Source organism: Sinohyriopsis cumingii, chromosome 14, assembly GCF_028554795.1.
Source record: "Sinohyriopsis cumingii isolate HCF-2022 chromosome 14, ASM2855479v2, whole genome shotgun sequence".
Taxonomy (NCBI): domain Eukaryota; kingdom Metazoa; phylum Mollusca; class Bivalvia; order Unionida; family Unionidae; genus Sinohyriopsis; species Sinohyriopsis cumingii.
In genome coordinates, this window is record NC_142974.1 from 53,751,186 (window position 1) to 53,778,080 (window position 26,895).

Genomic DNA, 26,895 nt, shown 5'->3' on the forward strand with positions numbered 1-26,895 from the left:
AGCTTTGCTCACTTGGCCTTACCAACGGATAATGAATGCATGATATACACGGGTCCATATCATAATATAGACTCACTGGACCTTGCATACAGATAATGATTGGATGAAATACACGGTCCATATCAGACGCTTAACTCACTTGGCCTTAAATTGATTTTTCAATATGTGCGTCTTCAAGGAATGAACAAAGTTGTACTGACGATTATGTTGAGTGCCAGATGAACCGATGTTCATGTTGATTCATATATATCGTATTTACTGCCTCCACAGCGGTTAGGGTATAACTAGCGACTAAGGAGAAATGACTTGTGACATGGAGAATATAAACCTTGAAACAAACAATTTTTTATTAATATTATTTATCTGAGCTACTCGACTCAAGTTGGGCTTCTAGGTTGTTTTCATGGTAGCGCAGTGGAAAAGCGTGCATTTTAAAACTTGTCTAACCCTGGATCTGTTCATTATGTGTGTAACTAAACACTAAAACCATCAAGACCAGTCAATAATTCTGTGAAAGCAGACATTTCACTTATCAAAGTAAGAACTTCTAGGAACATCTAGGATCTGCATATAAGCTATATAAAAGTTATACTATTTTAACTGGAAATGAAATATTAAGAGTTATGCCTCTGTTTATAATTATTTGTATGGTTCATGCTGTATTCTCCCCCCCCCCCCCGCCCCATCCGATGTCTGACTTGCAGATTATACAAAACTTTAAGATTGAGACCATTGCAGCACGGGAAACGCGATATGGTCAAGTGTGATACCTGACCAAGATGATATGTACACACACAAATCAGTGTAACAAAATATAACCCAACTGACACGTGTCAATGACAGACTGATAAGTGACATGTGGAAATGAAAGATTAATAATAGATATGCGTAAATAACACGCTGATAAGTGTACTATTACTGCAAGTGATGCTTTAAAGACAGTATAAATTACTTGACTGATCGAACAAGAATACCCATGGAGCAAATGAAAACAATCTATTTGAACCACATTGTTGCTAGTTTTCTTTGAGTGGATGTAGTTTGCTTTAAAACTGCTGCTCTCAAAGTTCCGCCACACCCAACCACTATTCATGCACAGGAATAGAAAAAAGACATATTATCATAGTCAAAATGTACATATTATAGAGAAGGGTACACTATATTTAGTGTAAGACGATTTTTGGTCTTGTATCAAGGTGCGAAAGATAGTTCAATGTAAAAAAACCAGTCTAATGATAAAGCAGACACTCTAACGTCATCTGATAGCACGTGATTCTATTCTAGAACAGTGTGGACAGTTTTGAGAGAAGGGGCGGTGAAGTAATAATGAAGATTGTATAATGCGTGCTGAAAATGTATGATTGCAGTATATTTGTAGTAGCATGGAAATTGTAAAGCATTCGTCTACACACCCTAATAGTAATGTGTGTGTTTTTTTCTGAAGACAGATACAGATTGCATATTGCACATTGTGTCATGCAAAATATGGAGAAATATTTTCCTTGCGTGTTTGGGAATTTGCACAGTCGTAATATGTATAATCCCAATCGAAATCTACTAGAATGGAATTGTTATCAGGGAGTATGTGATTGGATTATTGCATGAAACAAGAATTCAATTCAAATGAAAAATATATTCACCTCCTTCACGATTATAATTTAATACAAATTTTAAAGACTGTGATAATAACGAGCCAACAGAACTAAGATCTCTTGAGTGATGTCTCGCCTGTTTTCCTGTAGAGTACATAATCTGGACACTTATGATAGCCAGCTGAGCCAGAAACGTAAGTCGCCACAAACACATTTAGTTTTTAATAGGTGTGAAGTTGAAGTAAATCCACACATGAAATTGCATGACCGTACATGCCACAGTGGCTGGAAATCTAGACCAAAGCAAGTATTATATATATATATATATATATATATATATATATATATATATATATATATATATATATAATGTGTGTGTGTGTGTGTGTGAAAGATAGTTTGAAAGTGTTGGCACATCATTCTATTTACATCATATGTGTCTCAGATACACCATTCTGCTATTATGATAAACCTTTCTTTATGAAAATATGAATGACAGTCCAACAAGGAACTACTCTTTAACTTCAGAAAATAAAAAAGCATACAATACACGAATAGATTAAGGTCAGAATTATCAGTTCCAGATCAATGCCGAAGACTGTTCTCCCAGTCTATTTGTAGAACACTGGTATTTTCTCGGTTTGTTGTGATATTTGACTTGAATATTTGCATTCTTTAAATAAAATCATCTATTCTTTAGATGCATTTATGCACGCCTGTGAGTGGAATCTGTGACTCGTTGCACTTTGTTTTCTTTAAAAATGCTGGATAAACTATGACATGAACTTCATCGAATTCATCTTTCAAGCTGCATTGGATTACGGTGTGATTGGTTAGGGTTTGGACACACTGAAAAGTTCAGTACTGACAAACAATGTAGATACGATATAGTGATAATTATTCTGCTAGAGTTTATTTTGTTTAAAAGGTAACATAATAAAGATACAGTCTGCGTCATCTGAAGCATAACTTTTGGAACAGTGCGGAAGGGAAAGTCGGAACATCTGGAGCACATTTAACATTAGTCGTCATATACCAATCGAGCATGCCCATGTCCAACAGGTTCAATATAGGAAGTAACAACAAACGTTATTCAAGCGAAGAGGTACTTGTAAAAAAAAAATCCAAATACATTCATCAAAGAGAAGATTTAGATATTTTCCAATCAGGGTTATAATACGGTTTAATGTTAAAGATGGCGGCTGCTAAAATAGAGAATGACGATGGACCTTGTTGCCCAATTTGTTTGGAACAGTTCAACATACCCAGACAGCTGCCGTGCGCACACTTTTTTTGTGAGAAATGTTTACAATCTCACATAAAAACCGAGACTGTGATAATAACGAGCCAACAAGTATAAAGTCTCTTGAATGATGACTCGACTGCTTTGCCTGTAGAGTACATAACCCGGAAAAGTATGATAGCCAGTTGAACAAGAAACGTAAGTCGCAACAAAAACATTTTTTTTTATAGGTGTGAACATGAGGTAAATGCACACGTGAAATTGCATGACCGTACATGCGACAGTGACTAGAAATCTAAACCAAAGCATTTATAAGCGTCTGATTTATTTGTGCAGACACTGTCCTGTACACGTCTTATTAAAGAAGGATGTGCATGTCACAATTAAGATCAATGCATTTGAAGCAAACATATTTTTAGTTTCCTTAGAGAGCCACTATAAACTGCCACATTGCAGACATCGTAGCGATATGGCTGAAAAATTGTTAAAGCTACGTTAAAAATCCAAATCACATCACATCACATCCTTAGAGAGCATGCATTTTACTTTACATTTGCCGACTTTCTTATGTATTTGCATAGACCCTGTAAGATACACGTCTGACTGAAGAAGGAACAAGTAAGATCACTGCATTTGAAACTATGTATTAGGAGCATTGTTTTACTCTAAATTTGCTGCTTTTCAACGTTTCCACTTATCCCTTTGCAATCATGTATATGTACAGTGAAAGGGCGGTACGACTAAAATGCGAAAAGTTACGAAAAGTTGCGAAAAGTTACGAAAAGTTCATTTAGATACTTATCTGCGAAATGGATAGAGTATAATTTATTATCAGTTGCAAATAGTATTTCTGTTTCACAAATGAAATTATAATGTGTAATAACTGATTTTCAAAATTATTTAACATATAGTTTTAATAACGAGTGTTCTAGGTTCGTTTAGTAAATCACTACTTCGATTTTATGAAATGTAACAAGAAGTATAGAGTTTGAAAGGATATTGACTTTGAAGCCTTTCTGGAAGGAAAAAGCATTCATTCGCCTGAACTGGATTAACAGAAAATATCGTCAGCACCGGTCAAGATATAATTATGTACATCTGGCATAAGCAAGGTGACCATTAATAAGCCGATTGCGGTTCTTTTATCTGTCAACTTCAATCAAAGCCGATATTGTAATGTCCACGATGGATAAATTGACTTAATTCTCACGTTTCTTATAACTGTTCTTTTGCACAATAATAATTAATCATTTGTGTGTAGGTAACATACGGAGAGTTGTGAATGCGGTGATTATCTTACAATTAATTATCGAGTTACAAATTTGTGACCATGTCTGAACAGCGACATCAAAGTAGTTGTTGTGGAGTTTAACGCCATTTTTCAGCACACGATAGGCTACACATGGCGGCCAGTAATAATGGTGGAGGAAGAACCCGGGAAAACCCCGGAAAGAACCACCGACCGACGAGAAGCTACTGGCAAGCTTTCTCACATACCCACATTGGCTGAATCTGAGACTCGAACCGGCGCAGACAGAGGTGAGATGGCAGTGATCCGTAACGGAGAACGCTTTAGACCACTCGGCCACTCAGGGTCCCGACATCAAAGAAGAATATCTTCACCAATCCATAGTTTGTATTGAAACTAAAAAAATAAATGATGATAATTGTTGCGTATACAAATTCTAGATTAAAAGTTATATATTGCGGTCTGTATATTCTTGCTTTTATTTGTACTTTGCGTTCGCTGAGAAAATGTCGAAGAAGTATACTTGTTCTGTTTGTTCTCTGGATTGTAAGACGGACTGTATTTACTGTGAGGTAAGTGACTTTTTCATCTTACCTAATTTATTAATTTCTGTTGTAAGGCTGTGTTAATTATATGATGTCTTCTTAAATCAATGAAAACGATTGCATTAAGATAAAGTGTCTTGAGGAATGGCTAAACGTTGTTTGAACTTTAACACATTTCCGTGTTTTACACTACGATACATACGTTACCATTCTACGTTACAAAAACATTTTGTAAAATACGGTAGTTATTATTTTATTTTTATTTATTTTTTTAAATTTCGTGAAATCACTTTAATAAGCATAAAAATGTTAATCATTTTATCTTCCTATATAATATTAAATAAGTAAAAATATATATTCATGCACATACATACATGTAAATGTCAGCTGAAATATGTTACCCATAATTTAGATAAGTTATAAAAGAAGGGGATACTTGTTTTATTTTGGAATATGTGGTCCAAAATTTCCTTTTATTTGTCGAATATAATAACATAATCTTCTTAGAAGGCTTTTATATATTAAAAAAAGTTGACATTAGGATTACGGCGTATGGTGTAATACAATGCTATCATTGGCCATTAAAATTCATTTGACTTTTTCTTTTCGTAAATTTTCTAGACAAGCCAGACGTGGGCGCACTACAAATGTCAGGTCATTGATGAACCAGACTGCAAATTATGGCGGAGAATACCCCTGGACTATGTTTGTGTGTCGTGTCGCAGCGCTTGCGACGGGTCCTCTTTCGACTACATCATAGGTTTAGAACGTTTGAAGAAGGTACGCATCTATCATTTATGATGATGATAATGATTATCATAAAGAAGACGATGATGTTTGTTTGCTGTGTTGTTATTAATAATGATCATACTGATAACACTGGACAACAAATTTTTACAAAAGTCATGTTACTGAAATAAAATTAGTCAATTCTTATCAATTTTTATGTGCTGAACACGAATATGACAGTCAAATTGCAAAATTGGCTCTAGTTTTTTTGTAATCTGCAAGAAATTAATGTTTACATAACGAAATGCATTCCAATAGTAAAAGGTCAACTGTAATAGCCTACCTATAAAAAATCAAGTCATTGACTACATCTTAGATTTCTTCGCCTGTCTCTTGTACAGCTGTTCGGGAGCATCTCTGAGGAGTGTCCAGCAGTGGTCAGCCAGCATTGTAGTGGACCATTTTCCCTGGTATCTTTGTTCCATTGTTGCGATATCTTGATGAAAACGTTCGCCGTGTTCATCACTAACAATACCACAGTTGCTAGGAAAGAAATCCAAATGGGAATGAAGGAAGTGAATCTTTAGAGACATATTGCAGCCAAGTTTCTTATACTTCACCAACATGTCTTCTACTAGTTCCTTATAGTTTTCTGCCCTAACATTTCCGAGGAAGTTTGTAGAAACTAGGCGAAAAGCATTCCATGCTTGTTTCGCGTCACCTTCCAGCAAGTTGTTGAACCGGTCATCTTTGAAAAGCTCTCGAATCTGAGGACCCACAAAAACTCCCTCTTTAATCTTTGCTTCGCTGAGTCGAGGGAATTTTTCATGCAGGTATCGGAATGCTGGCAAAGTCCGGTCAATGGCTTTCACGAAGTTCTTCATCAAACCTAGTTTGATGTGAAGGGGTGGTAGCAAGATTTTCTGAGCCTCAACCAGAGCTGGGTGTTGGATATTCTTCTCTCCAATGGCTACATTCTGCCTGTGAGTCCATTCCTTCCTCATGTAGTGCATTTCCCTTGCTCGGCTATCCCACTCGCATAAGAAACACATGTATTTTGTATATCCTTGCTGCAGTCCCATTAAAAGGGCAACTACCTTCAAATCACCACAGAGGTGCCAGCTGTACTTGTTATACTCAATGGAATTCAGTAGCTGCCTTAAGTTATCGTATGTCTCTTTCATGTGGACAGCATACGCTACTGGAATAGATGGAAGAATGTTTCCATTGTGCAAAAGCACAGCCTTGAGACTCAGTTTCGAAGAGTCCACAAATAGTCTCCATTCTTGTGGGTCATGAGTGATTTTTAAAGCATTCATGAGGCCCTCAATATCGGAACAGAATATCAGATTACTTTCCTTTCTGAAGAAAGGCTCCAATTGCTGGTGGCGCTTTCGATATGCAGTAATTGTGACATCTTCTTCTAGAAGATTCCATTGTTGGAGTCTTGATCCTAGCAATTCTGCCTTGTTCTTTGATAAGTCCAAATCACGAATCAGGTCATTTAGTTCTTCCTGTGTTATTCTGTGTGGGGTTGATGATGCACCACAGTGAAAATCTGGATCACTGCATGCTGATGGACCAGGAGAAGAACAGGTCGACTCACCTTTGTCTTCGTCAGATGAATCAAGAGAATATTCTGCTGGAGGTTCTGGAATAGGAAGTCCCTCACCATGTGGAACTGGTCTCAATGCAGACGGAATGTTTGGGTAGACTATTCTCGACTTCTTTCGCTTCGTTATTCCGCCGGAAAGAGGAGGAACCAAGCAGAAGTAACAGTCATTTAGGTGGTTGCATGGCTCTCTCCACACCATTGGGACTGCAAACGGCATTGATGACCTTTTGCAATTCAACCACTGTGAAAGCTGTGTTGTACATGTAGCACAGCATATATGCGGAGCCCAAGGCTTGTCTTGGTCACCAACCTTGCATCCGAAGTAAAGATGATATGCCTTCTTCACTTGAGAATTGATACTTTTCTTCTGGTTGGCAAATGTCACTTCCCCACAAATATAGCAAAAATTGTCCGCGGTATTAACACACTTTCGAGGCATTACTGTTCTTTATTGTACGTAAATGGATAAAATAATAAGTTTTATGTAACAGTAGCTTGAACTGTCTCGCACAACGTCTAAAATATTTTAAATGCTGAACCTATCTGATTGGGCTTTATATAGTACACTGCTTACGTCAGCTTCAGCAGCCGCCTGGCATTAGTATAATAGGCCTACACATGTATAGTACACTGCTGACGTCAACTTACTTCAGCAGCCGCATGGCATTAGTATTGCATTGCATCAGAAAATGATGCAATCAACTGTGGATGATGTGAGCATGATGGTATTATGCAATGTTACATCATTATTCCGGATGTTGCTGCAGTCCTACTGGAGAAATTTACACAGTGAAACATAGAAAATGAGGTATATGAATATCTTCAAAACGAGAGCCAATACAAATTTTTCACGGTTATATTCGTGTTCGGAAAACCAAATACTACAGATTAGGGCCTTTTCAAGTCAGTAATGATTTCACTGTTGACCAGTGTAATTATATTAAAGATACAATATTTTCTTTTTGTAGGACATTTTAAATTCTAAAGCATATTCTTATCAATAAAATTATCTAAACTGAAGATTGACATGCAGATCTTTGATTATTTCATTTTAGAAAAAGGGAAACATTCTCTGTATTTTCAAACAAGACTGGCATACATTTTTATTTATATATACAAAAAACACTATATACAATTTCAACACGATAATTTCAATTTAGTTTGTTAATATGGATGGAATCTATGTGGATGATGTGAAATTACTGCATTATTTAGATCGAATTGATCATTGTTTAGAATCAAACAGAAGATGTCATCAAGAAGAGATCACAGGAGTAGTTATGTGGGATAGGATAGCGACAATGAAAATTAGCATTACAGGACCCCTTGGGAACATATAGCGACAATGGAAATTTAACATGGAGAAAAATCGTGGGAACATATAGCGACAAGGGAAATTTAACATGGAGAAAAATCGTGGGAACATATAGCGACAAGGGAAATTTAACATGGAGAAAAATCGTGGGACTGTTGAGCGACAAGGGGATTTGAACATGGAGAAAAATCGTGGGAACATATAGCGACAAAGGAAATTAACATGGGATTTTTTTTTTAAATTTTAAAAAAATAAAAAAAGGGGTAGGCAATTCAAAGACTATCTCTTTTCGAGAAATATGGCTGGCCCTGAAAAGGGCCTTTGGGTTTTTTCTTCTTTTAACTTCTTAACTTCTTCCACCATCCTCTTATTTTGTCCATCATTCCTTTCTTCTTTTTCTTTTCTGTTTCCGGCAACCAGTCCGGGTGACCCATGGCTCGGAACTTCTCTTGGATTTTCATCCAGTTTGCATTTAGTTTCTCTAGTTCTTCCTTTTTCTTTCTATTTTCTTCTTCTTTTCTTTCCTTTGACCACTTTTCTTTGATCTTCTTGACCTCTTCGGTCAGCACATTCCTCATTACTTCTTCCGCTTTCTTAAGCTTGTCTAAGCCCCACTTCGCGAAACACCAATCTGTCCATTCCACAATGTCTTCTAAAAAACACCTTACACTTGTCACATAAACTATCGCTTCTTTCAACTTACCCACTTTCACATACGGTGGGTTAATTAAACCTCTGATTCTCTTCTCCTCATCCTCTATCATTTCTTTTACTATATCGATGGCTAAGTGGAGGCTGGTTACTTGTCTTGAGACGAAGTCTTTTGTCACTGCATGCCTCCATTCCTGTTCAAGCCTTTCTGCTACATTCAATCCATCCACCATCCAATACCAACTTCCCATAAGGTTGTTGTACAAAGCTGAAGCTGCTGGCATCTTCTTGTTTGCTTATTCCGTAGAATGGGCTCCAATGGCAAACACTGTTAGTTTTATACTTAAAGCGCGAACGTGAAGGAAAACATCCCCCTAAAAACATAAAATGGATCTTACCTAGATCATGACCCAACAACGCGCGTACGTGAAGGAAAACATCCCCTACTTTCTCATTTCATATAATAAAACCCTAACTTTACTCTTCACATACGCTAAGAAACCCATAATCTACTATTCACACTAACATACCTGAGCTCTTACAAACACAAACTCACTAACACATACCCTCAAAATTTTTAAGAAAGAGTTAGTGTTTATATACACACTACTCTACCTACACACATTGGCAAATCTATCGTTACTTCTTTTCTAGAGTATTGGGTAGCCCTGAAAAGGGCTGTTTTTTTAAACTCCAGATGCACCTATCTAATGGTTGCACCGTCCTGGCCTGGCGCCGCACACGCATCTTCTTCCCCAGTCTTCTTTCACCTTTCTTCTGGGGAGCGCAGAGGGAGGATGATTCGCTTCAACACCCCAATCCTCTGTCTCGGGAATATTGAACGACATCCTCTCTTCTCTTTTCTTTTCTTCTTCTTCCCTCTGTCTTCTCTCCTCTTCTTCCTTCTTTATTCTTGCTTCTTCTACTATAGCCTCCGCTGATAGTTCGTTTACTATCCGCCTGGCATATTCCAGGTGCATCTGGAGTTCTAACAGTTTCACTATTCTGCTAGTCATTCTTCTGGCTGTGTTGATCAATCAACAAGGGTAGCTGGACTGCCAAACGAGTTTCAATTTATAGTGAAAGCGCGGACGTGATGGAAAACATCCCCTAAAAACATAAAATGGATCTTACCTAGATCGTGACCAAAATCAACAACAACGCGCGGACCTAAAAGAAACACTCACTCACTATTCTAAAATTTTTTATTAATCACTTCAATAGACTATCCACATACGCAAATCAATCCAATCTAACCCCAAATATACACCTCTAACAGCCAAAAAACTAACATCATTTTAATCTACTATCCATACCAAGTTACTTGAGCTCTTACAAACACAAACACACAAACACACAAACACATACCCTCACATTTTTTATAAAAGAGTTAGTGTTTATATACACACTACTCCACTTACACACATTGGCAAATTAATAGTTATTTCTTTTCTAGAGTATTGGGTAGCCCTGAAAAGGGCTGTTTTTTGTTTTGCTATGGCATTCTTTTTTTTAGTTTCTAAGAATGCGATGTCCTCTGATTATAGACTTTCTGGCAATAGGTCTGCTTCTTCGGAAAGAGAAGAAGAACTCTTTGGTGTCGATACGGCAATCGACAAAGCCTCTGTCAGGTTCAGGTTGCTGCTGCTGCTGTTGTTGCTGTTGCTGCTGTTTTTGAAGTCTGTACTTCTCTGTCCATTCTTCTTTCTCCCTGTTCACTTCTTCTCTGAAGAGCTCTTCTATCAGGTCTTCAGTGATTTTTAACATTCTCACATTCTCTATTTCTTCTGGCTTCGGTATCAGACTGTGTCTGACCCTATGCAAATTCACGTAGGCTTCGTTGAGCTTAGCTAGTTTGGAGCACATCTTCGTAGGAGGATGAGTCGACAATGGATGGTTAGACTGGAAACAACCCCGGTTCTTAAAGTGAAAGCGCGGACGTGAAGGAAAACATCCCCCACACGGTTTTCGAGCCGCAACGTTCAGTGAGTGTCATGAGAGGGATAGTAAGAAATGAAAGAGCATCAATTCAACATTCTTATAGCTAAACAAAAGACAAAAGCATTTTTTCAAAACACAACATTTTTTTATTCAAAAATCACTTAACACTAAACAACAACATTTTTAACAATAATCCAACACTATAACATCAAACAATTTTTTTCAAATCACAAACATTTTTTTCTTCAAATACAATCTACTTTAAACAGGGCTGACAACGTTGTGAATGAAATTGTGATTTCCACTGTTGGAAATCATTAGGCCATTGATGGACACTACGTTTCCTAGCTTGAGACAAAAGATAAGCATAATGGTCACAAAACCATCGATCTACTTTCACATCGTTTCTAGCAGAAGAACGAGGATCAAAATGAGTCACTAAATGTTCTAAGGAATAGCCCAGGCTGCGATGATGCAGAAAATACACACAGTACTGTCCACACACCAAGGAATCTGTGCCTTGTAATTTCACATTATTGAATCGGGTGGTCTGAGCATTTCTTCTCATAAAGTCGATGATATCGTCTTCCAAAGGGGGCAATCCGTACGAATCGAAATATTCCACACATCCTTCTTGAGGAAAGTAAACGGCTACCCAGTGGGTTCCTGGGAGATGACTGTCGTCCGTGTTGATCACGTAAGCTTGATGGTCTTTAGGTTTGCGATGAGGGAGTTCATCTTTAGCACAGACGACAGGATTCCAAGAAGCCGTATACGAACTGTGGTTCAGAAGGTAATAAAGTTCCCAGGTATCCATCTGTGTCGTTTTTTTCTTCTTCACAGGTAATAATAAGTCGTCAATTCGATTCTGACTTTTTGCTTGAAAATGTCTGACGAATAAACGGTTATTCGTTCTGTTTCCTCACTCTGATTCAGGAGAGCTTCGATACGATGGATCTCTTGAGTGGTTAATGGTGGACAAGAATGTTCACGCAAGTCTTTATACCACTGGTGCAACACGTCTTTGTTCGAGATGAGGCTCCAAGCTTCGTCCAGATACTCGTCCAATTTTTCTTCTTGACTCAACATCAGGCATTTATCGTGTTGAATTTGACTGGGATGATCGTTTTGACATCCATAGCAATTTTTCTTGATCAATTCCGTCATTTTGTCAACCAAGTGTTTGGCAAAACAGGAGACTAAATGGGCTTCTTGTTCTGGCCATCTTGACTTCATCATGATCACTTCTTCCACAGTCTCCTCACATTTCATGTCCAAAGTTTCTCCACTAGGTAAAGAGGGATAACAGTCTTCCATGGTTTCTAGTAATCTAGAATGACTTCTCTCAAACTGTTGATTTCTATGGTATTGTCGAATTCTGCATACAGAATGACGTTCACCGTTTCATCAGGGATTCGGTTTGCAAATTGAATTTCCACACGAATCTGGCCAGATTTTATAGGGTGGAAATGTCCCTCGTCGCTGCCTTGGTCTGGAGTGAAATCGAAAGCCCACAAAGCATAGCCTCCTGTGTAATCCTCGTACGTAATACCGTGACTGGTGTTGGTTCCTAACTGGCCGGTGGCTTCGTACAGGGACAAGTACGATCTCAAGTAATTCTTCTTCTCAAAGTCAGGTTCGAAAGGTCGGGTACACAAGGTCTTGCCATCGCGACTGACTTCGATCTTGGACACGCCAAAGTGTTGAAAGTGGAAAGGATTTTTACTCAAATCTCCGTTGAAGGCTGTATTTTCGACGATACCAACGATCAAACGTTTGGGTAGCTGTCCTTGAAACAGATGATCTTCGATCATGGATCGTTGTCCCTTGGGAATGGTGAAGGTTTTCACTTCCACGCGTCGGATGGGATACTTAGCGGTCGTTCTGCTCAACGTCTGACTGATGTCGTTACCCACTTTAGGTAACACTTCTACGCGTCGTACGTAGAGCCTGGCTTCCTCGATGACAGTTTTGCAAACAGTTTTACCTATCAAATGGAAAGCGGCACTGCTACGATTCAGTCTCAGGCGGACATTGACCCCGTTTAGCAAATATTTCTCTTGTAACCACATGTCCAAATGCAAACGATCCATCAGTTCTAAACTCTGTCCATCTTTGATTCTCTTTCTTCGTTCTGTAAATCCCTCATTGTATGGTTTATCTTTATCATTTGTAATAATTTCGAATTCTTCAAACTGGCCTGCTTCGTCAGCTTCCCATAGCACACAGGCATTGAGATGAGTGTTCTTGGCATCTATTCCGTACGTCAAGAGATTTTCCAGGTACGCTCGATAAGGGTAAGTATCCATGCTGCTGCTGACCAGTTTGTTGTTCAAGTACAAGTCCACTCCGCTAAACAAGGAATGCATGAAATTGTTGACGGGAGCTATTACCTCATCGCCATCTAGGGTCGAATTGTCCTCATCGACAACTTTGACTTTCAAGTACAAGTAACTGCTATTCAGATCGATGTAATCTTCGGGCTGTCCTTTGATTTCAAACTCGATGGGAGCTGAGGCTGTCAATGAGGAGACGGGGTGAAATTCCACCCACTGGGATTCTTGCATCGTCATCATGGTAGGGGGCATGGCAAACAGATCCAGTTCTGTCTTGGAACAAGCGCAAGATTCTCGGTGCATCATTTTTTTTGTCTCTTTTCTCAATAATCGAAAACGTCTAAGTCTCGAACGGTTCTTCTTTTCTTGGCCTTTCTCGCTTGAAGTCTGGTGAAAGGGTGTTTTCTTCTTCGTCTCTTTCTGCCTTGTCCTTGCTGAATGCTTGACTCGGTAGCGTGCAGGGCATTTATAGGTGTCACTCGTCGGCCTAAAATGTCTTTGCCCGTTTGCAGCAAGACATTTTTGCCTGCCCTCATGAAGGCTTCTTTAGGGTTTTGTTTGTCGATGATGACATTTTGGAGAAATTCTTTGCCTTGCGTCAGTGCCGCATCTTTCAAGGCGTGCAATCCGCGTGTCACCATCGGTTTCAACACCGGGGCCACCGAACGAAAGGCCGATTTTAACATGTCTCCTAAACCGTGTCCTCGCTGCTGAGCCACCCCTCGGTACACTGGATACATGACTTACGAGTCGTGAGAGAACCGTTTTCGAAAATGGAGTTTCACCGTGACTTTTCCTTTGGTGAATGGAATATTTTGTCCCAAATCTCCTTTTATAGTAATGTTGACCGTGTCCAAATACGACTTGCTGACCGGCAAATAGTGAGGATGGACAAATTCGCGGTGGACGTGGTAAGTGTTTCCACCTTCCTCGTCAACGTTCGTGGTAGAATCCACTTTGAAAGGAATGACACGCAGTAATGGAACGGAGGTGTGTCCCACCACGTTATACTCCACCACATCGGAGTACACGAACATTAAATTCATTCCTTGGTTCAGTTCTACCGGTTTTCCAAAAGCTTTGTAAAAATCCATATTACTGTTGATCTTGGGGCTCCAATTGTTTGTGACCATTGTTGAATGTCCACCCAAAATTTCAAACAAAATACCATTGAACCTGAAGGACAATGAGTCCGTATCTGGAAATTTCATCAGTAAGCGACGAGCCACTTTATGGTACTCCAGGGTGACACTTTTTTTGACTTTGTTCAGGGCTTTGCCAAAGGCGAACTCGAACCTGTCCACAATAGTGTCCACCAAATGTTGACCACTAAAATAAAACCCTGCTGGAATTTTCACGGTGTAGATACTGAAGGTTGGTTTGCTGGCTGGTCTTGTGATCCCTGAAAACCCGATGTCAGTCATGGCTTCTTGTAATTGTTGGTTCAGGATTTCCACCTCAAAAAAGTTTTGTTTTTCGGTGATGTTTTGGATTTGTGTAGGGTGAATCATTTCTACTAAAGCCACTTCCCAATGGGCTTCGTGATCTAAGGGGATGGCTTGAGGTAATTTGGCCGTGTAACAGCACAACGTGTTGTGGGGAAACACCTCCATGGAACTGTCACTGGGTAAAGTTAAGTAAAATTGGTTTTGGTGACTCATAATTCCAGAGTTCTGTGGCTGTCCGAGGGGATATTACTGGACGTCAGAGGTGTGTCTCCGCCCAAAATGGGGTTCTGGTTGTGGTTGTTGGAGTGGTGACTGGCACTGGCACTGGACACAACGTTCCCGTTCGAGGAGAATTTCAGGGAGGGATTGGGAAGCAGGTAACCGATGCAACTGCTCAATAAAATGGTCCACAATTGTTTGTCTCCTTGTTGCAAACTCAAATTGGCGATGGCTGCCCCGATGACACAATACACCACGAAGATTTGGCAGAAAAAGACGATTTGCGTTTTAGGCACACGTTCTCCACACCACACCCACAAGGGTTGTTTTTGTAAATCTTGCACAGAAGAACTAGGTGAAGGAGGAGTGGTCGACGTAGCTGCGTCTGCTGTGTGAAAGGGCATGATGGTCACTTCTTTTTATAGTCGATGACTTGTGAAGCGTCGATCCAAGAATCGAAACTGGGTGGATATCCTTTCCAACGTACTTTGACTTCTTTGACACGTCGTTTGCCCACTTTACGGGTTCTGCGTTCGAGAATGCTTTCGATGTCGTACACGTCGTCTTCTTTTTTGGTGACACGTTGTAACTCGGGCAAATAAAACGTTCCTTTGAGCACTTCTCCGTTCATGTCTTCCAATTTATAGACGGCAGGATGACGGCCATGTACTCGTCCAGTGACGCGAAACAATTCGGTCGTCCAGTTAGGTAAGTAACCTTTGTCGAAAGTGCGTTTGGTTTTGCCAATGCGCACCCAATCTCCTACGGTCAACTCTCCACTTTTCTTGGGGACAGCCCTCGTCGGGGACGTACCGAACAGACGCTCAAACACCAACACTTCGTTGTCGGGAGTCACGTCTTGCGGGGCACGTCCGATGCTTCGATGGTAAGATTGGTTGTACGCTTGCACCAGATGCGGTAAGATGTCGATGTACTTCAGAGTGTGGTGATGCGTAAAATATTTCCACATGCGTTCTTTCAAAGTGCGTTGAAAACGTTCCACGATGCTGGCTTTGGTTTCGGGATTCTCGGTGGTAAAAAAATGAATGTCACGTTTCTTTAATTCTTTTTGGAAAGCTTGGTTCAGAAATTCGGTGCCTTTGTCCGTTTGCCATCGAAGAGGGTGACGACCGCTTTGTTTCAACACCCGTTGCAGGGCTCGCACTAACTCGCTGCTCGATTTGGAAGTCAAGGGCACGACCCAAGCAAATTTGGAAAAGACGTCGATGACACAGAACAAATATTTGTAGCCACGATTGTAGCTGGCCAAATGAGAGACATCGGCTAAATCGGCTTGCCATTGATGATCGATGCCTTCCACTTGGGTGCGACTTCTGACAAACTTGCGTCGAATGGGTTTGTGCAAAGTGTAGGTAGCTTGTTCTTGTAACCATCGTTGCACTTGAGGTAAACGGAGACTTTTCAGTCGCGTTTTGGCAGCACGATACAATTTTTGAACTCCTGCGTAACCTGCAGGATGCGAGGGATCGTAGTAAATGCTAGCTAAGACTTTTTCCATTTTTTTTTGCTGTGTTAATAAGTCACCCACTCTTCGGTGATGCTACTTTGGGTGGGTCGAAAGGGTGGTTTGGAAACGGATTTACGTGTCCGATGGGCTACGGGAGTAGAAGTAGAAGGTAGTGGTGGTGGTGGAGGTGGCAATGGAATGGCTTTGGTTTTCTTTTCTTTTTTCGCTTCTGGTTTCCCTTCTTTCTTTTTCACTTCTGTCGAAGGAGGCGTGGACATCATCTTTTTAACCCAAGCTTTCATTTCTTCTCGTTGGGGTGTGGGGGACGGGGTCAACAAGGATGCTGCAATCTTGCTCGAAATGGGAGCTGCTGACGGTGTTTGAAACACTTCGCGCATCTCTTCTTCCTCAGGTCTTTGTGGGGTAGCATCTCTGGTGACCCATGGGGATGATAGTGGTGGTGGGGGTAATGATGATGATGGTGCTGGACTTTTCATCAAGGTCTTAAAATCTTTTAGAGTGGGTAAAGCTGTTTCGTCTAAAGCTTTCTGGTGAAAGAGTTGCAGTCGTTGCAAGAGTTGACCGTACTTTTGCGATTTTTCTGTTTCGGACAAATCTTGGCGATCCATCAAGGATTGCAATTCGTGTTGTAACTGGGACATCTCGCTCAAATTGGGATTGGGAGGTAAATGCGGGGTGCGTTGTTCTTGCCACCGATGGTATTCCATCCATCGTTTGTAAGGCACTAAAGCTAGTTTTCGTCCTTCCATGGGGTTGTCAGGGGTCGATTCTGAGATCTTGGAACTTCCGAGGCCTTTTTATCTTGCTCCCACCAGTCCTCCCAACATGGTTCCCAAGACTCCTTTCAGTATGGGGCCTAACAAGAGAGGTAAAATGCCTCCACGTTGGACCAACATCTTCTTTTTTTGACGAATGGGAATTTTCTTTTGAACCATTTGGCGAAGAACGTGACGATGTTTGCCTAAGCATTGTTTCTGGTGTTTGGACAAAGGGATCGTGCCTTTCAAAACGTTCAAACAACATTCGCACACGGTATCGATGACCTCTTTGGAGGCCGTTTGAATGAGTTTTTTTCGTAGGGGTGAAGAAGCTTTGGACAGGACAGATAACAGGTCCCCATGTTTAGCTAAACGTGGTGGCAGTCCTTTCCTTTTCTTTCCTTGGGGTTTTCTGGAGGGTGACATTTTTTGCTTGTGGGTTCCGGGACATTCACCGAACAGACACTAACGTCGATGACTTAACGCACACCCTTTTATCTTTTTTTTGGGACTATCGCTTTGTCATAAAGGTGACAATGTTTTTCCCAAAATCACCAAGGAATCCTCCCCTTTGTTGACGCCTCTTTTTCTTGGAACGACTGTGTCTTTTCTTAGGGTAATGTCGATGCTTGGCTAAGCGCTTTGTCGGATGACGCGTCTGCCTTTGTCTCTTTCTTTTGTGGCTTCTTGGAGGTGACATCTTTTTTACAAGTTCACTGATACCCCGACTTGGTCACAGGCTCTTTTTATACTGGAACGCGTCGCCACTGATTGTCTTTACGTTTTATCAGTTTGAGGACAGGCATGACACGTCGTGCAGGGGTACGCAACGGACTAAATCGAGCCAGTTCTTGCTTGGACAAATCCAGTAAACTTTGTAACATGCCCGATCTTTCTTGGACTTTGATTTTGGGAGAAGGTACTTTGTGAGCAGCAGCCACTGCCGCTAAATGGGAGGGTCCTGCCACTGGGGAAGTTCTTTTGGGGGTCATCAACGGAGATGTTCTTGGTGTGATCAACGTCTCCAAGTACTCTTCAGTTCTGGGTGTCATCAACGGAGAAGTGGATGAACGTGAGGATGCCGGAGACGCAGTCACTGCCGTGGCAGGTCGTGGTTTGCGAGTGTAAGGTTGCGTCCTGGCCGAAGTGCCTCTCTTGCGACTAGTTTTCTTCTGTGGACTTTTCTTTTTCTGGGGACTTTTTCTCTGTTTCTTTTTCTGGGGGCTTCTTTTCTTTTTCCGGGGTGGTGGTGTCTGGTAAGAGGAGGGTCCTGCCACTGGAGAAGTTATTCTTCTTGGGGACCTGGTCTTTTTCTTTTTCTTCTTGGGGCTTCGTTGGACTTTTGTCTTGGGGATAACTTTGGGGGCATTAGGATCCCATCTTAAGAGTGAGCGAATGATGACCCCTCCTAGAGTACCGCTCCCTCCAGGTTTCAAAATGATTTGTTTTTTGGTTTGAGTGTCGATGCGGGGATCGGCCAGTTGGACCAAAGCGACTTTGTTTCGATCGAAAAAGCGTTGGGTTTGATGAGGAATCTGAATGATTCCTTGGAGTAATTGACGTGCCGTCACCGTGAACCATCGTAAGACTTCTTTGAGACTAGCTTCTAAGACACGGGCTCGTGTTTGTGGATTTTTTTCTCGACTGATGCCATACAAGGCACGAATCAATTTGACGGGAAGATGCGACTGAAGGGACGTCATGTTCACACTGTGTGAGACAGACGAAAAAGGGTCTGAGGTTTTTATAGATTTTTTATGGGGAGTGAAATGAAGTCGAGGACGGAGACGTGTACAGGACAAGCCCTCCGTCTTGGCACCAGTGGTGAAACAAGTGGGTACGAAATCGCAAATCCTCGGGGGTCGTAGGTTTCAAATCGACGAGTAAATAGGCGTGTGGCGTTTGAGTGGCATCGTCGTACGCCTGAGTCAGCCAAGGCGTTCCTAACTGTTTGGCTAAGACTTGCACTTGCGATTTATCTCGAGGGCTTTTAAACAAGACCACGTAATGCGCATTGAGACTGATGGTGCGATGGGCTTTACTTTGTTGAAACAAATTTTGGGTGATGTAAACGACACTGGCATTACGGTGATGCCCTTTGCGCGTGAACCACAATTTAATTTCTTCTTCGTCTTCTCCTAACATGTCGTCGAAAATGACCAAATGGGTTTGACGGGAGTCAGAGACGATGCCGTCGTCTTCTTTAGGAATGCCTTCCACAAACACGATGGAATCGCCTTGACTTTCTCGCAAGAGGCTGTACGCCGATTGCCACTCTTTGTAACACCACACGATCCGTTGAGGGGGCCGATCGATCAAATGATGTTTATGTTCGATCAAACGTTTGACGAATTCGGTTTTGCCTGAACCGCTAGGTCCAGCAATGAGCATGTTAAAGGGATGGCGAAGATACAAAGCCTCCCAACTGGCACGATCTAAGTGTTCGTCGATGACTTTGACAGTAGAGGAAGAGGGAGCAGAGACAGCAGAGGTAGCCATGGTGTGAGAAATGTCACTTGTGACACGAAAACAAACAAGACAAGAGTTTATATACTTTTTCAGAACACGTTTATTGAATGTTTTTTTTTTTCAAACATGAATACGAAAGACAAAAATACATAAAAGCCAAAGGCTTAAGTACAAGGATAAAAGGCACATGATAACGATGAACGTGGAATAAACACAAGTGTCTGTACAACAATCACATCTTTTGGGTAATGTTCTAACCAGTTCAACAGGGGGTAAGGTCACACAAGTGTCCTCCCGAAAGGGTCTTTCAGGTCTGTCCACGACAGTCCTGTCCTGGGTGACGGGTTCTTCTGGCACCGTCACTAACACGGGTTGAAAAGTAACTTTTTTCCTTGAACAACTCTCGTGCATACTGGGCCACTTCTTGGGTCCAAGCCTCAAAATCCCATTCTTTCCAGGCACGGACATCTGTCCAATGGGGATGTAAGTCACAAGCTACACAAACATCGTCATACACGTCTTGGGTAGCTAAAAGTTGACGAATCTTTTTTTCCCGTAGAGGTCGAGAAGTATCCAGATGAAAACGCAAGGCTTTGAGCAAAAGGAGTTTTTCGTGACCATTTAAGGCCATGGAGGTGGTAAGTACTGATCGTAAAGAGTCCACAAAGAATCGGCTGGTAAACGAAATCCCAAAAAACAAGTCACTAAGACACACACCACTTGTCGTCCCAAATTGAATGGATACAGTTCTTGTAATAATCGATGGTAATGATCCACGGTTTGAATATGGTCATTGAGTTCCTTCCACGGAATCTGTTGGATGACATGTGACATAAGTCGTGGCATGGCAGCCTGTTTTTATAGTCTCTTTGTTTCGGAAACAATACACGTACTTTCTAGCCAGAGATCTTCGTTCTCCAGTAGGGAATCTAAATCTTGCATACTGTAACCGAAACTTCAGAGTTCGTTTAGAAGTTTCCTCTTCCTCTAAGTGGATTCCACGTAAAATATGTTGATAATCCTTTAACTTGTCTTCCTCAATGTATTGCTGTAGGTGAATCTCGAAGTAACCAAAATAATGAACATTTCGATCATTCACTAACTCAAAGTGTTGAACAAGGTCTGACCACTGAAACAATTTCTGACGAATCAGTTCTCTTATACCATTCAGGTACCAGTGGTTAAAGATCTGGTGACGTAACGGATGCAATTGTTCTTTACGTTAGACTTGTATTTTCACCAGCTCTCGGTAAATGCGTTCTCTCAACTCCACAGGCAAAGCACGAATGTTCTCTAGCAAAGTATCCATGAATAGGTCATACTAAATCCTCTTTGGTCTGACACAAGAAATGTACTCTTTGCACAAACATGGTTTCACTTCAGTGTCGAATTTAAATCGTTGAGTCACTAATCTACACATGACAATTCGTTCAGAAGTTTCCTCTTTCACTAAGTTGACATTGTGTTCAAGATGTTGGTAATTCGTTAACTCTTCCTCTGGAATTCGATGCAGTACGTTTACAATGTAGTAACTACAATCGTCCATACCAAACCAATCCTTTTTATAACCAGGAGGTCGTTCATCAATGTCTGTCCGATGGAACACTTTCAATTGAATCAGTCCTTGTATAGCCTTCAGGTACCAGTGGTTCAAACACCGGTGACGTAACGGATGCAATTGTTCTTTACGTTTCACTTGTATTTTGACCAGCTCTCGGTAAATGCGTTCTCTCAACTCCACAGGCAAAGCACGAATGTTCTCTTGTAAAGTATCCATGAACAGATGATTATGGTAAGAAGTTACTTCAATGTCTCGGTCCCACTAAGGGTAAGTAATGACAATTCGGTGACCATCGAGCATGTTCTACGTAGGCCGAATCTTGCGGTTCCCAGTGGTGAAGTGTCACATCGCAACTGAAGCACCTGACTTTATCTCCTTCGCCCAAGTAGAAAAATCCGGCTCTGGCTAATTCTTCGGGGGTCGGTCCTCCCAGATACTTTGGCCATTTTCCTTTGAACGATTGAAGACGATTTTCAAAGTCGCAGTATTCCGACAAACGCACAGGAAACGAATATTCGTTTTTCACAGGTTCGTTTCGATGAGGGTTGAGTGACATGGGTAGGAGTTTGCTCAAGGCTGGATGACATCCGTAGGGGGGTAGACGTGAAGGTGAACATTCCCCTTTAAAACGAAACCCAGTAAAATGTCCAAGAGGACGAGCGGCATCACTTTCGCATCCGACAGGTTTGACACGCACAGCATCACTTTCCATGACAGGGGTAGGGGTACTAAAGTTCCCATGATGCTTTACGGCATCGCTCAGGTCACAACGTACAGCATCGTATCCATCGCAAGGCTCACAATCGCACTCGTCTGCAAACTCCGTTACGCAATTACAATGGTAACCACATGGACAATCGCAGTCTCCTTCCGGACATTTTCCGTCGCAATGCCTGGGTCTTATCCATCCAGTATTAGTCACACTAGAGGAAGATACAACTTTTTTACAATCCCCAAACTGGAACGATGTCTCTTTCAAAGTATTCATCTTGTTTGCTCGGTCTTGGTAGTCCCAATGAACTATCGATCTTGCCTAGGGTTCCTTTTTATATACAGACCAATACCGACGTGACCGTACGGTAAGGTGAAATGATTGGGAAGTCGAACTCGCTTCTGGTACACGATTTGATAAACTTTTTCCAAAGGTCGACTGACGATGTGGTGAGTGGGTAAACGTACAATCTTGTTCGGTTGATAGGTGGTCACTTTAAAGTTTCCATCCTCTCCCGATTGCAAGGCTTCTTTCAATACCCCAAAGTTGACCACTCGACTGGTACGATAATTCAGAGTCAGTCCTTTCACTTTGCACGTCGTGTGCACTTCTCCTTGTTTGTCCCGGTATTCGTAGCCGTAATTTTTGGGACCGCCACTGACGAAACTTAGAATCTTGTCGTCGGGATGCTCGTCTGTCCAGGCTCCTAAACGGTCTCCTTCGATGTCAGGGTGCTGTTGAATCGGGTGATGGATGTAAATGCAACTGTCCGTGTCAAAGTACAGGACGCGTTCTTCTAACAGTTCTAAAGCTTCGTACAATTTTAAGCGAGCATGGGCTGTCACGTAAGCCGCAATGATGACATTTCCAAAAGGGTCGTCTTGTACAAAGTCCAGATCTTCTTCGTAATTGACCAAGATCAAATCCTCTCGAACGACGTCCACGTGTTTCATGTATTTGGTTTTGTCGTGAATCATCTGAAAGTAGCGGGAAGGTTCTGTCAAATATTCCGTCTTGGGTAAACACGGGCGTTGTGCCATTTTACCCCACAAGCAATTTAACATCACTTTGGCAAACGATCGCCTGCCTTCGTTTTTCTCGATGTGGTCTAAAGTGATGCCTTCTTGTTCGTAGTATTTCTCTTTGAATTGTATTTGGTCTTCGGGAGTGTGACACCAGGAAGGATAGCCGCTGGCTTCTTGCTTCAGTTTCAAAAAGGCATCCACGTAGTCTGCGAAAATGCCTTTCTGAGTGGGGTCACCCTTGTGGTATTGTTGTGTCTTGGGAAAGTGGCAAATTTCGTACACTTCTAACAGTTGGTATCCCATGTCCAAAGCTTTGAACAATTCTACGCTGACCCAGGTTCCCGTCAAGGCCCGTTCTTCCTGGCTGTGATGACAAGGCTGGTCTTGGTTGCACGTTTCGGCACAAGTACGGCACAAGGGAAACATCAGTTTGCCTTGACAATGGTGAGGTAAGACGGGATGGTATAGGTTCGTGGGAGGCAAAACTTTACACTTGATCAAGCCTTCGTATTGTCGAATGTTGACCAGGTCGATGTGTTCCGTCAACAATTGCGGGTGCCCTACGGGAAAGCGACAATATTTGCACACGTAGGGATACAGCGAACACACGTCCAAGTATTTGATTTCTTCTCCTTTCTCTTCGTCGGCTTGGTACAGCAAACAGGTGGCATTGGTCCTTCCTCCGTACAAACTATCCCTCGGGTTCAGCGAGTCCATGAACTGGTAACTTTCCACGAGGCGTTTAAACTCGGGATCGGTTTTCATACGGTGATCGTACTCGTGTTCCCACATTTCCACCACTTGGTATCCTTGCTGTTCTAACTTTAGGCGTCGCTGACAAGTGTCCTGGTACAAGTCTTCCATGGTTCGTTGCAAAAACTGATTTTTAGTGCCACGGTCAGGGTAACAAACAGGACATCCGTGAAATAAGCAACCGTTAAACTCGTACACGATCTTGGGGTTTTCTAAGTCCCAGCCATCGACCGAATACGTTCCGATGGTCTTTTCGCCCCCTCCGTTGCGGGCATGCTGAATCCACTTGTCTTCCTTGTCGCACAAGTAATGTAACCAACGTAGGGCTTTGACCGAGTATTGACGTTTGACAAAGTGGGTCGTTTGAGGGCTGATGACAGCCACGGTGTTTTCAGGCATGAATCGTTGTCGATACACTAGGGAACACGCTTTGGCAATGGTGCAAGCTTCTTTCAAAGGATCCACCCCTCCGTGTTCCATGAACAGTTCTCGAAATTTTCCACAGCAACGCCGTAAAATGTCCACGTCGGAACGACAATACTTTAGCATTTCTTCCTGAAAGTCGAAAGGGTCCGAGGCGTGAGCCTGGTACCAAGCGTAGAAAGCTTCTCGTTGTTCGGTACGCATGTTGTCGGGGTCGTAATAGTGAGCCTCAGGTAAATGGGGTAGAACGGCGTGTTGATTGGCTTCCGTATTGAAAAAGTGTGGAAAGTACCCTTTAGCCATTTCTGTCATTCCAAACGTTTTAGGCATTCGACTCAAAGGCATGGCCAAATAGCTCATCGAATCTTTAAACTGCACTTGTCCCACTTGCATGAAAATGATTTTGGCTCCGTTCAAAGTGACTTTAGGACGTTCGGTGCCATGTTCCGTATAGTACCTCAAAAGAAACTGTCCATCGTATCCGGAGAAATTGTGAGCCATCACTGTGGCATGACGATGACAATCTCGGTAACGTTCGATGTCCTCTTGGCTCCACGTCTTGTCGACGGGGTCTAAGACCCATTGGGCAAAATCGGCTAACGTGTTCGGTCCTCGAAAGATTTTTTCACGCCCTCCAGGAATCTTGCTGCAGTGAGGGCAATGACTGAAGATAGGTTCTTTAATGCACTTCTCGCACGCTCGATGAGCCACGCAGAAATTAGGGATGTGAATGCCAGTCTCTTGCATGCATTCGAAATCGAAAAAGATGAAATTGCCTTTCTTCTTGTGACCGTCCTCTTTCTCTGGTGGGGGTTGGTATTTTTGCACGTAACATTGGTGTTCCAAGTCCACGATGTGGTGACAAATGTGACATTTTTTCTTTCCTCGACATACGTGTGCCTTGGCATTGTTGGTAAGTATGCCTTGTCCACACGTAGAGCACAATCTCAGGAGTTGACAAGCACATTTCTTCTGTGAACCTCGTGTTTTCAAATGTTGTTGGTAACAGGTAGGGCTGACAAACGTGCGCAGACAAGTTGAACAAGGCACTGGTTCTTCGCTCAGACAGGGTGGAGAGGCCAAACATCCTGGGCATTTCGATCCACAATGCTTGTGTTGCTCTCGATTGTTATAACCATAATCACATTTCTCACAATAATAACCGTATCCTAGGAATCCAGTGATACTGGTAATGGTATCGAAATGGTCATCGTGATGATAAACGTGAATGTATTTTCCGTCCTTAAAATCTTGCCCTCGAAACAACAAAGACCCGCGCACTTCTTGAGGGTGCACTTTCAAGGTGTATCGTGGAGCTAGGGCATCTTGCAATTTTTGCATCTCAGGTATGCCACAGGGTGTGTCTTTGGACATGCCAGCTTGTCGTAACAGGAGTTCTGCTTCACTTCGTTGTTTGGCTCGATCGGATCGTTGAATAGTTTTCCAGGTTCTTTTCCATTCTACCGTGTCGTTCTTGTTGGCATAGGTTCGTCCCACCACGATGGCACGGGCTAAACACATCTGGTCATGAGGATTGTGAATTTGAACAAGGCTACGCTTAATGCTGCGAAGGTCATTCACCAATAACATCTTTTTGCGTCCGGTTCCTTGAGGAGGAGAGACGTGGGTCATGTCCAATGTGGCTTTTCCATCGGTGATGTCAAACTGGTCATTAGATTGTTGCACGTGTTGAATCTTGTCCATGACTTTGGAAGCGGTCAATTCTGCAGGGGTGCTAAACTCGATCCAAACAGGGGATTTCAAACCGTCGTGTTGTATGGAAAGTCTCAAGCGATCGTCTTCTTTGGGTTGACATTGTCGCTTGAGTGCAGTGAGCAGAGAATCCCACACTCCGGTGATGAACCCTTCTGCTTTCTCTAACGGTACTTCGGACTTGAAATCTTTAAACTTCACCGTGTATTTGTAAGCCGTGGTTCTAAATTTTCTAGAGGAGCGCTTTTCCGTCTCTCGAATGGAATAGTATTTTTCAGGGTTGACTAAGGGTGGTGAACTTGGTTTAGAGGGTTCTGATTCTGGTTCACTCATGTCCTCTTCAAAATCACTGGCATGAATTTGTGCCAAGATTTCAGCCCTGGTACGAGGCGATAGATCACGTTTCTGCCTCTTACTTTCTTTTTCTTCTTTCTTCTCGAATGAATGGGATCGTTTCATCTTGAAAGCAAAAAGTCAAATGACTCAAGTTGAAACACCATGAGCTACTTTATAGTCATAGCAGACCAGCGTATATAAAAGGGTGTGTGTCTTGTCCTTTCACTATTCATTTCACTCTCAAGCCGAGCACAACGATGGAAGAGACTAACCAGATGGAACGTTTCGTCAGAGCTTTGCGAGGGGTCATTAGAAAATTCTCTTCAGACCAGCCTACGGACTACTCTCCTTCCTTTCGAGATAAAAGTCAAGATACTTGCTATATCTGTCAGAAGAAAGGGCATTGGTCTTCAGAGTGTCCAGACCGTCAAAAAACAGGAGCTAAAAAAGACAAAAGTCAAGATACCTGTTATTATTGTAAAGAAAAAGGACATTGGTCTCCAGATTGCCCAAAAAAGAAACAAGAGGAGTCAGAAGAAAAGAAGGATTCTTCAGAAGAAGAGAGGGATTCTTCAGAGGAAGAAAGCAGACAGGTGAAGAAAAAGAAACAGGAGAAGAAAAGAAGAAGGGAAGAAAGTGAGGAGGAAGAGGAGGAGGAAAAGAGTGTGACGGTGAAGAAATTCAAAAAACAGAGAGACTAAACAAGGAGAAAGAAGAAGTCAATGAACTTTTTATTAAAGTGTTGTGTTGTGAATTGTGAATTGGATTGTAAA

The 26,895-nt window shown here is 41.9% G+C and overlaps 2 long non-coding RNA genes across 2 annotated transcripts in view; one reads left to right on the plus strand and one right to left on the minus strand.

Moving 5' to 3' along the window:
* LOC149783819 (uncharacterized) overlaps nt 1-26,895 on the minus strand; it is a 233,072-nt gene that overhangs the window by 171,996 nt on the left and 34,181 nt on the right. The gene's annotated exons all lie outside the window — the stretch shown is intronic.
* The window catches only part of LOC149783824 (uncharacterized), a 34,700-nt gene continuing 10,517 nt past the window's right edge, over nt 2,713-26,895 (plus strand). The window contains exons 1-2 of the long non-coding RNA XR_016413688.1: nt 2,713-3,033; nt 5,251-5,409. This is a non-coding gene — a long non-coding RNA (uncharacterized LOC149783824). The remainder of the gene's footprint in view (nt 3,034-5,250; nt 5,410-26,895) is intronic.